At 42.0% G+C, this 11,485-nt stretch overlaps 1 pseudogene; it reads left to right on the top strand.

The window, feature by feature from the left end:
- The first annotated feature begins 2,985 nt into the window (after positions 1-2,985).
- Positions 2,986-11,100, top strand: LOC110590406 (annotated as a pseudogene).
- The last annotated feature ends 385 nt before the right edge of the window (positions 11,101-11,485 follow it).

Here is an 11,485-nt window from a genome sequence, read left to right as displayed (position 1 = left end):
GAAGGGAACATCAAGAAGAGTCCTACAGATGTTCCCAGTTCCAAGCTTCCCCACCCCAACATTCCCAAGACCTAGATGAGCCCCACATTTCTCTCTGCCCTGCTAGAGAAAGCATAGCTAGAGGCATGGCACATTTCTCTTATTAAGAACTCAGAAGAAATTCAGGAAACTAGTATGTATTAAATGTTTTACTATCTACCTTGGAACAGGCTTTGCTTTCCCATGCACCTGCAGCACAGGACTCCTCAACCCTGGGGAGCTATCCCTATACCCAGGGCCTCCTCCCACCCGCCCTCCCCAAGAAACTGTTGCCACTGGTTATGCAGTCAACACATATTTTATTATTATTATTATTATTATTAACCTGACTATATAAAGGGAATTAACCAACCAGGGTGAAAAAAGGGAATCTGTCACTGGCTTTAATGGAAAATTCCTAAAATACAGAGAGATACATAGTTTTCTAACTTTGAGAACAATGACTTATAGAAAATCTGACTATAAATATCTTCAAGTTCTGGGGGTGCTTAGTAAATAAACCAGATTATTCTGTATGATAGGCCAAAATGGAGAAGTGGGAAGAAAGAGAAAAGTGAGTTCCATGTGCCAACCAAGTGAAAGTTGAGGCAAAATCTGAGTGACACGGAAGAAACGTGGCTTGGCTTCCTGGAGAAACTGCACGGGCAGTAAAGAAGGTAGGGATGAGAGGAAAAACCCAGCGTAGCAGATAAAATGGACTACTTTGCTAGCTAATTTTTGAAAAGGGAAAAAGAAACTGTTTTACTGAGTCAATAAACCAATTCTCATTTCATAATTTCTTAATTCTGTTTGGATTAAGAAACCAAACCGTGTCTCCTAGGGGCAGAATAATTTTTACAGTGTGTTAAAAATAAATCTTGCTATATTTAAAAAAAAATTTTTTTTAAGTTTTAAACAAAGTCAGCTTATGTGCCAGATTACCAGGACTCAGAAGTCAGGAAGGAAAAAAGTAGGGTTGATCTAGAGTTTGGCCATCATGAGGGAGGCAATTTGATCCACTCAAATGTCTCCTTAAATCAAGCTGCTATTTTCTCTCTACTCTCATTTTCACTTTTGCCTTTTAATGTTGCTTGAATCTCTTCCAAGTGTCCTCTGCCGTGGCAACACCTGCAGGTGAAGGCCCTGCTCCTCGCTGCCGGCCTCGCCAGTGATGAAGAGGCGACTGATCACCGCACAAGGAGAGGAGTGCAATCTCCAAGACGCCCATGAACAGTTCGAGTAGGAGGGTGTCCCTGAAGCACCCTCTTCACACAGGTGTTTAACCTGTTTAGCCATATACCAGGAAAAGGGAAAGTAAACAAAGACCCTTTCTTTCCCTGGTGTTCGCATTTTATCATCTCTCCCAAAGTGACGCATTCTCTAAATTCGTATTAATGGTCCCCGAGGTGTCTGTTCTTTCCGCAGCATGTCGTAGGGTTCCCAAAGTGGAGAAGGAGCTATCCCTCTGCTTGCCCTCCTCTTATGCCTCTGTGCCCGTGAGGGTCTGAGGCCAGCTCTAATGCTGTCCCTTAGATGCCAAGTGACAGTGGCCAGGGCCAAGGTGTATGACATCTCTGCCTTCTTGGCCTCTGCCAATCATCCCCCATTTCTGGAAAAAAAAAAAAAAAAAAAAAAACTCTTACGCAGAGCTGTTTTCAGTCAGATCACCTATGCTTCTTATTCATGCCATCCATAAAAACAGAATGTTATCCACTTCTGTTTGATGTTACAGCCTTTCAATTCAGGCACTTAAGGCACTTCGTGAACCTTGTCTTGGTGCCAAGTACTGCCTTTCTTCCCCTTATTCCAAGGGACAAACAGGCACACAAGAATCAAGAATCTGACCCAGTGTCTGCCTCAAATGACTCAACACCAAGGCCAGAAAGAGCTCTGAAGAGCTAATGTTCCAACCACCCACTTGCCCAGCCCGTCTTTGTTAGTTATTATTTCTACAAAGCTTTCTATACCTTGGCAGGTCAAGGAGACGACATGTGGCAAAGCAGTATTGTTACCTGGTGAGACTTACTGCAAAGTGTTCAGTGTGATTTAAAGTCTGTGTAAACTTGCTGTTTCTTTTTCTTTACAAAGTTGACATATTATTCTCTAAAATTTGCAATAGGTGGGGCTGACACTTATCTGACTGGGCAAGACAATTGCAGGACCTGAGCTTTATGTAGGGCCTCCAGATCTAAACTCAGAGTAGAAAACCTCCATGTCTAATTGTTCTGCTCTCAAGAACTCCCTTCTATGAACAGAGCTTCAGTAGTATTACATTCATTCCTCCATCAAATGTCAAATCAAAACTTTCAAGAGCAAGTTTTGCTTTGGAGACCTCTGGGGCTAAAGGTCAGGAAGTTAGTAGCCGGCAACTGGCAGTCATAAATCTCATGAATCATCTCGGTGGTCCAAAGACTGTCCCCAGTGGCCACAGACTCCTCTCCACTCTATCCTCAGTGCCTATGAACCCAGTTTGACTACCTTCTCCCAGCTTTCTTAAGTAATACATTCCCTCTGAGGGGGTGATCATAGTACCTCCTTCATGAGGTTGTTATAAATATCCAGTGGATTAACACATTGCTTAGAAAAGTTCCTGGCCCACAGTGATCTTTCAATAAATGCTTATTATTTAGGAGAAAGAGAAATTAGGGAGGAAGAGATAAGACAAAGCATCTCAGATAAAGACTAAAATTACTCACTTGAGGACACACTAGCCGGTAGTATAACCGAGACTATAATTAAAGTTTCCAAACCTCCCATGCACAGTAGGACCACCACCACAGGATGCAAGTGCCCAAATGGATTATGAAAACAGCTACGTAGGAGATAGAGGTATAAACATATTCCATGTTAAGGACAATTTAAATTTTGAATTTCAAGTTCTGGTTTCATCAGTCAGATCCTGGCAGCAGCTGCAATGTCTCTTGTCTTTTCCGTCTCTCCTTGTTCTCTCCTTTCATGTCCGGAAACATGGCCTCTGGTGTGGCTGTCTCTGACAGCATCATCAAAGTGCTGGATGACACGAAGGTGTGGAAGTCGTCAACACCAGAGGAGGTGAAGAAGTGCAAGAAGGCGGTGTTCTTCCGCCTGAGCAAGGACAAGAACATTATCCTGGAGCAGGGCAAGGAGATGCTGGTGGGTGATCTGGGCCAGACTGTAGAAGACAACACCTGGGCCGCCTGTCCAGACAGTCCAAATAAGGACTGCCACTCTGCCCCCTCTGATGCAATCTATAAGACCGACGAGACAGGCAGGAGGACCTGGTGTTTGTATCTTCTGAGTCTGAACCCCTTAAGAGCACAGCGATCTATGCCAGCTCTAAGGACACCATCAAGAAGAAGCTGACAGGGATCAATCATGAATTATAACCAAACTACTATGACGAGGTAAGGATCACTGTATCCTAAGCAGAGTAGCTGAAGGGGGGCAGGCGTGCCATCACCTACCTGGAGGGCAAGCCTTTGTGAGACCCCTCCAGCCCCCTGCCTAGAGCATCTAGCAGCCCCAGACCTGACCTTGGGGACTGCAGACTTTCCCCTTCCTGCCAGACCGGAGGGGCTAGGGGGATCCCAGCAGGGGGAGGGCAATCCCTTCACCCCAGTTGCTAAACAGCCCCCCACACCCTGGCCCTTTCTCTTGTCAAACTGCTTCTGATCTTCGGATTCCTCTTGGGTTGAAGTAGACCAGTTGCCCCCAGGCACCTCAGTTCTGGGGGTGCTGTATTTTTAATGACACCCTAACACCCCACCTGTACCTCCCCTTTCCCATGCTGCCAACTTCTTCCCACAGTAGTGGCTCTGTGCTTGTCTGTTTTGTTCTGTGTATAAATGGAAAGCTGTAGAGATGACTCCTTCCTTGGGCTGCCTGGTTCCCTTCCCCTTTTCCCCTGGCTGCTGCCACTGGTGGAAGCAGGACCAGGAAGGGACCTTCAATTAAAAAAAAAAAAAAAAACAAACATACACACAACAATACAAATACTCGCTAATAGGAAAATAAATAAATAAATAGTTTTAGTTTCCCAATTTCTATAACTTATGCTGTATATTAAGTTCAAAAAAAAGAAATTAAAAATGAGTGTATATATATGTTTATATCAGGAGCAAAGCTGTGAGGAAGACTTGTAAAACTTTAGATTGAAGTGGCATTGCCTGACATCATGTGAATACTTAATAAATACACAATGAGTATTCCTGGTCTTCAACAAGAATGTCTCATTAGGGTGGAAAGGAAGAAAGGGTAGTAAGCATCAGCTTTCATGGAAATCTGAGCTGATTCCCAAAGCCCCAGTTGAAATAGAAACTCATGCCTCCATATTTCCCAGAGTTCCAACTATAGTGAATTATACATAAAAGATGCCCAAGCAAAAACGTGTTGATCTCTACATCTTAGGGGAATGTACACATGGCAATTGTTTTTCTAGAAACTTGACTGATAATATTTTAGATTAAGAGATGGAGATGACCAAAGTAGAAGTTGGGAATTATTTAAATGTTGCTCTGTAGAAGCAGAGACCCCTGTCCAGAGTGATCAACACTTGCATTAAAAGTCATAAACTAAGGGGCGCCTGGCTGGCTCAGTTGGTTAAGCGTCTGCCTTTGGCTCAGGTCGTGATCTCGGGGTCCTGGGATTGAGCCCCACATTAGGCTTTCTGCTCATGACGGAGTCTGCTTCTCCCTCTGCCCCTCCCCCCACCTTGTGCTTGCTTGCTTTCTCTCTCTCTCTCTCAAATAAATCTTAATTAAAAAAATCATAAGCTAAGAAGACATCAGTCATATAGAAAAAAACTACAGCTAATTCCATGAAACACAGCTACTATTGCTAATATTTATCCTGTTGGAAAGAATTTAGATCCACCATTTTAGCTACACTAACACTGACAGATTAAAGATACAATACACCAAAGTATTTCCTTGGTAAACAGACAAGGACTAGAAAGTCTTTAACCCTCAGTCATAATTCCTTTACATTTCTACAAACTAGACTTGCCTAGTACTGAAAGTCGAATGTTCAAAACTGGAGCTTTACTTTAGTAATCGCTTAATTTTTCACTGTAATGCCTCTTCATGGATGTAAAAATGGATGGATTTCACTTTAAAAAATACTTCTTTTTTCTTGTAGTTTTTTTTTTTCCTAACTGCAATTATTTTCGTGTCAGAAATATAATTGTACTCCATATTGAAAGCTAACCCAGTGGGGAAATAATTTTGCACAATTACAGAAAGTTTTAATAAAAGACTGATAAGTAAAGTTTTGAATTTTTAATGCATTCTGCAGGCGGTTGAGTGCCTTTTTCCATCTCTGTCACTTATCATTAAAGCTGTGTGAAAGGGAGGCCCACCTGTTATACTCGACTTGATTGGCGAAAGTGTACCCTGACAAATAAAAGTGAAACAGACAAAAGTCAAAATGAAAAAAAAAAAAAATTAAAAACAGTCACAGTTTCATAGCTAATTTAACATTAATGCCTCCCCTTCACCCAGAAAAATTTCTTTGTATTTAATATTCTGTTCTTACCTACTTATTAGCCTACCATTGTGAGTGTTAAATTCCTGTATAGCACACAGCAATAATTCATTTCTATAAAAGCACATCCCATTTCCAGGGCATGCTTTTTGGCTTAATTTGAAAAAATTACCCTCGTTTGACAGAGAAAACACTTTAAACAAGCATAACCTATACATTTATGTGCAAGCGAAATCCGAAGAGTGTAATCTATCTAAGCTTTCTGTGATGAAGGCATCCTGAGAGCCATCCTGTGAGCTGCACTGAATTTCCTCCAAGGCTACAATTTCAAGTCTTCCTACTGGTATATCATGCTAATGTTTGTTTGTTTGATTACCCTAGATGCTGCCAGACCCTAAACAACCCGCTCAAATCTTCCTCCATTTCTTCAGGTCAGTGTCCAGCGAGCATCCACAGCCTGCTGGCCTGGGGGTGCTGAGGGCTGCGGATGGAGCCTCGCCGCCCCTCTTCACACCGGCATGGGCAGTCTCGTGGCAAACATCAAACTGTCACTTGGTTTCATGTGTCTGCTGTCTAATAAGTTTATTTTGGATCAGACTGATTCGCCAGCATATGCTCAAGATAAATGTTCAAATGATGCAAAATGGGATTTTCAAATTATGATCCTGAGCACTTTTTTTTTCCCCCTTATCCACTTACATGTAATCTAAAAATAAATACCCAGGCTCCACCAGGATGTGACAACTTCAGCAAACAAAATTGAAAATAGCTGCCTTACAGTCGTCTCTCCCTCCAAATGAAACAGGGGAAAATATACCTTTAGAGAAAAATACAGCGCCTGTTAAGGAACAGACGAGCTACTCACAGCAGGTTTGTGAAGAGAGGCACAAGGACATAAACAGCTCAGGATGGGTATCAAGCAAGAAAAAAACCAGCCAGCAATCACTGTGCTGAATCCCGGAAGGGGCGCGGGGAAGTGGTCACAGGTGATTGTCATGTGTGATAATTATTATTACTGTACACCTGCTCCTCCACACTAATTAACTTTGGATATGCAAATCAATCCTATTGCATCATGCCCCTGCTCTCCTCCCCTACAGATAAGAAGATGTTCAGCTGCTGGATTTAATTAGGATAATGAACGCCAGGCCCACGGTGGCTTGGCAGGGGAGGTGGGGGGGAAGCTGTGACTGACCTTTTCTCCCAAAACGTTGACATTTTCTAAGGCTTCTGAACACTCGAAGTCACCTCCATGGCTGGGACATTGATAGGAGCGGATTGATGAGGTGTCATGAGAGGAGAGACGCCATGGCCCCAGTGTTTGCTGGGAGAATACAGCAGGTGTTCTGACAAGGACACACACCATCACTGTTATTTGGCAAACAATTCTCTTGATTCACTAAAGTCAAGCATGCCAGCATTTCTTTATAAAAGAAAACAAGGCTGTTTTTTATAACCACCCAAAGGAGAGGTCATCACTAAATTGCATTTCTGAATTACTTTTCATTTCGCATCAATATATTAAAAAGGTTTCTATTATTCCTCTCCCCTCATCCTCCTCCCCTCTGCACCCCTCCAATCCCCCACCCACCCCGCCCTGCCCACATTTCTCGTGGCATGTAAGCCGAAAACATTACGTGACGGTAAGTTAAAAAGGGTTAAGATTGTTCATATTAATCCCTACAATTCCATTCCTATAATATAAGGTAAGACAAGGACTTCTGTGATTAAATGGGAAAAGGGCAGAGCAGCGTCTTCTTGTTTGGATATCTGGTCTGCTTGTTTATCAAAAAATTGTTTTCAATTATGTATATATATATAAAAAGCCTTATTTGAATTTCAAATTCAAAGACATGCATACAAAATAATACCGAGGAACATACACTGTGATACGATTCTCTTTCTCTCTCTCTCTCTCTCTCTCTCTCTGATCATTTACTCGGCTTTAACTTTTTAGCCATCTGTGTGTAGAGCCTTTCCTGTATTTTCCATTCTGACAATGGAGTTTTATGTAGTCATAAAATAATACCATATTAGATCTCTCTTTTTTTCCTACTCTCTTCTTACTGTGTTAAATTATAATAGAAGAATAACTTTAGGAAACCAGCCAATTTCACAAAGAGGTGAAATAAAAGCCCCTTGGTGTAGCTGAAAAATCAAGCTGATCAGAGCCCAAGAAGGCAATGCTAGTCCCATTTCTAAGGTAAAGCAGAAAGTTTCAAAAATTAACCAGGATTTAAAGAAGAAATAATAGGGGATCGTTCTGTTTCTATAATCTTGATAGGTTGCATATTGCATGAAGTTTCATCTAAGAAATCAGTTTTGTGATAGGTTACTTTTTTTTAAATATATATCCAAGAGATGATCTACTCTTTTTCTTTGAAAAAAAATCTCATTAGTATCACAGGGTATCATAAATACTGTGATACCATGTTGGTAGGCTAGAGATACTTAAATTGACCCTTTCTCCAGTATTTAAAAAATAAAAAATCAGGTAGCCAAACTGGAGAACTCTCAGATAATGTAGAATCTCATCATCTAATGTAAAGGAAAATAACAATTGCATATAAAGGGAAAGACAAGTGTCTTTTTTTTCTCTGTAGTGTTATCAAGTGTTGGAATTAAGTAGTCAGTGTTTGTCTCTTATACCAAGATAGTTATTTGAATGCTATAGGTTACAGCTGGTTGCAATAGTCGTTTTTCTGATCACATCCTTTCATAATGAGGTTTCAGCATATACCAACAGTTAACATTTGGCAAGGTACAGCTTTTAGAGATTCTACACATGGACTACATTAGCATGGAGCCGAATGTGTCCTATAAAATGAGTGTGAACATCCTAAGTTTGCTTGTGTGTGTGTGTTTCTTTCTTTTTCCAGATCAATCACTTTGCCATTTGCTTCTTAATCACTACTTAAGACTATCTCTGCAATTACTAGTATCAGTCCTTTCCCCTTCTTGCTCCTTCCTTTTCTCCCACACGTGGTTCTCTTAAGTTTTGTACCTTCGGTCACAAGGCTCCCACTGTATCTAGAACCATTTGGGGCAGCTCTGTCTCTTTCTTGCTTCAGTATTCATTTCTCTGTGAAAGCCTGCGCTGCTGATTTCATTAAGAATATTCGCAAGTACGTTGGCATTTTTATTACAGCCTTTATTTGTTGTCAGTCTCAGTACTAGCGAATAAGAGCTGTTGAACCAAGAACCTAGACTCAGCATTTTGGGGGAGGCTGTTTTTGACCACGGAGAGAAGAGCAGGGGCATTTAAGACTCCTTCCTTCCCTGGCTCAGACCTGAGACACGGGGGGCGCTGGCTGTTTCACCCATCCATGTGCTCAGTGCAAAAGGCAGAAAAGGTCAACTCTGTCCCAGCCTCACTGCACGAAATTATGGTAGAAATTCACATATAGAGAAAAGATCTAATTAAATCAGAATTTAAGGAATTAGGACTCAAAAAAAGTCTGACTCACTAGTCAGCATTAATTTGGAAGATCTACTTAGACTCCTCATTCTTCAATCAGTTTCATCTTGCTGGCTGTGTGTCCTTGGACAAGTTCTTTTCCTGAGGTTCATCATTTCATTTATAAAATGAGGATAATAGTAGTACCCCACAGATTCGTAGTGAAGATTAAATGGGATAATAAGTAAGTTATATTGGTTTGCAGTGCTCAGCTTGTAATATATGTAAAAAAACACTGCCAGAGATTATACTAGCTAGAAAGTTGGGTACAAAGAGAAAAATGGAATACTAGGGCCCTGTGACCTTTGCACGTGTACTTTGTCTGAATTTCAGAGCATATTCTTAAATGCTTCAATTTGAGAATTTGAGAACATGTCTACAGAACTTCATGAGTAGAAATCTTTGAGTATCCTAGACACTCTTCATATATAATTTAAGCTCAGTAATACAGCCTATTGTTTGCTTTGATTTTTATTTTCACTATCTGACCAAGTAAAGCAGAAACAGATGGCTTTTCTGACTTACATTATTTTAAGCTGCAAATACGTTGCCCACTTTTGAGCCTATGTGGTTAATCTGAAATCTGTCACACAATAAAATTAAACATTCCCTATTTTAAGGGGGAGGCAGCATGGATTAAACAAGAGTCCGAAGCCCTGGGCTCTCTCATCCTGGCTTAGCTCTGAACGTACTACGTGACCTCTTATGAATCACTTCACCTTGCTGAATCTCAACTTACTCATCCATGAGGTAAGTTCGACTATATCGGGGTTTCTCAGTCTTCAGTGTGCATACTAATCACCTCAGGATTCTTTTTTTTTTTTTAAAGGTTTTATTTATTTATTTGAGAGAGAGAATGAGAGAGAGCACATGAGAGGGGGGGAGGGTCAGAGGGAGAAGCAGACTCCCCGCTGAGCAGGGAGCCCGATGTGGGACTCGATCCAGGGACTCCAGGATCATGACCTGAGCCGAAGGCAGTCGCTTAACCAACTGAGCCACCCAGGCGTCCCACCTCAGGATTCTAATAAAGGGAAGAGTCTCATCAGCAGCCTGGGGTGGGGCCAGTGATTGTGCATTTCTAACCAAACTCCCAGGTGAGGCCAGGGCTCCCGGTCCCCAGACTCCACTCTGAATAATAGCCAAGAGCTGGATACATTCTTGGACAAATGCTGCATAGCTTGTGATTTCTATACGCATATTCACGAACAAGCATGTCACCATGGCCCCAAAAGGGATCCAGCACAATCCCTAATGTGAGGAGAGTACTTTCCAGTCAGCAGTGTGTTCCCATCCTCTTAGTCATCACAGCGTTTCAGCCTAAACTCAGAAAAGTTGAATCACTGTCTCGAGATCACACAGTCATATTGCCAATACGTGGGAAACCCGGGATCGAACACAGAGCCTTATCTCCAGCCAGCTGTGTTCACACAACCACGGCGTCTTCCACGGTCCCCTTTGTGTCCACCAGGCCCCAGAAGGCACGAGGCCTAACAACACCTGACGACGTCATTTAGTGTCATCCACAGCCATGTATTTACGTGTCTCTTTAAAGTTACCTGAATATCGATAAAATCTAGGGGTTACCGGTTAGAGCCGACTTAAGACTTCGTTTTCTTCCTCATCTTTCCATTATTTTTCTGCTGCCTCCTACTCATCAAGTACAGAAAAGCCTCTCAGGCCAGCATGTACATTTCCAGTTTCAATTGCTACAGAACACGAGTTCTAGATCTTAAAGGCCAAAAAGCATCTATTTGACTAAAGAGCTATAAGGCAGCCATAAAAATTATGGATCACAGAAATAAGCAATTAGTGTTATCTTCAATTGCTTTATTGGCAGTATTCACTCGTTAGAATAGAGGCAGCCGTAAAACAGATTGCAACATACTGTATAACAGCATATGGGATTTTACATTATAATGCTATTCTCTGCCAAGAAGTCATATTTTCATTTGAATGCATGGAACAGATTATCACAGGGTTTCCAGCATTAGAAGTGGATGACCCTCACTTTTTTTTGTAGTTGTTGTTAAAAGGCAATTCCTGAGGTTATGACTAAATCAAAATACGTACAACGGCGAATCGGCCTGTGCTACGTGCTTACATCCCGGGCCCCTGGAAACTGGGCATGGCATGGAGCTACGGCAGATAATAAAGTCAATCTCTAACGTGGTGGATGGAGGGAGAGTTGAGGGTTTGCCAGTCTTCCAAACCAGCTGGCTCCAATTCTAGAGGAAGCTGCTCACCCGCCCATCTCATCACAGCTGAAGTGCCACAAAAGACACCACGAGCACTGGGGATGGAAATAAAACAATAGGAATAATAATACGAGATAGATAGAACAGGATCTCTGCTTAGCACTGGGAGATGTTCTCCAGACATCCACTCTGCCACTTTACAAAATGCGTGTGAGCATGTTCATACGTTGCAGATAACCTATGTGCAGACCTTCAAATACATAGACCCTGGAACGTGTTTCAGCAGGCCAAGCTCTCAGGAATCACCCACAGGCCAAGAGTCGAAGAGTTTCCCCCGTCCTTTGCACATTTGACA

Source organism: Neomonachus schauinslandi, chromosome 10, assembly GCF_002201575.2.
Source record: "Neomonachus schauinslandi chromosome 10, ASM220157v2, whole genome shotgun sequence".
Taxonomy (NCBI): Eukaryota; Metazoa; Chordata; class Mammalia; order Carnivora; family Phocidae; genus Neomonachus; species Neomonachus schauinslandi.
Note: the sequence above shows the minus strand (reverse complement) of the source record. Positions and strands in the feature narration are given on the sequence as shown.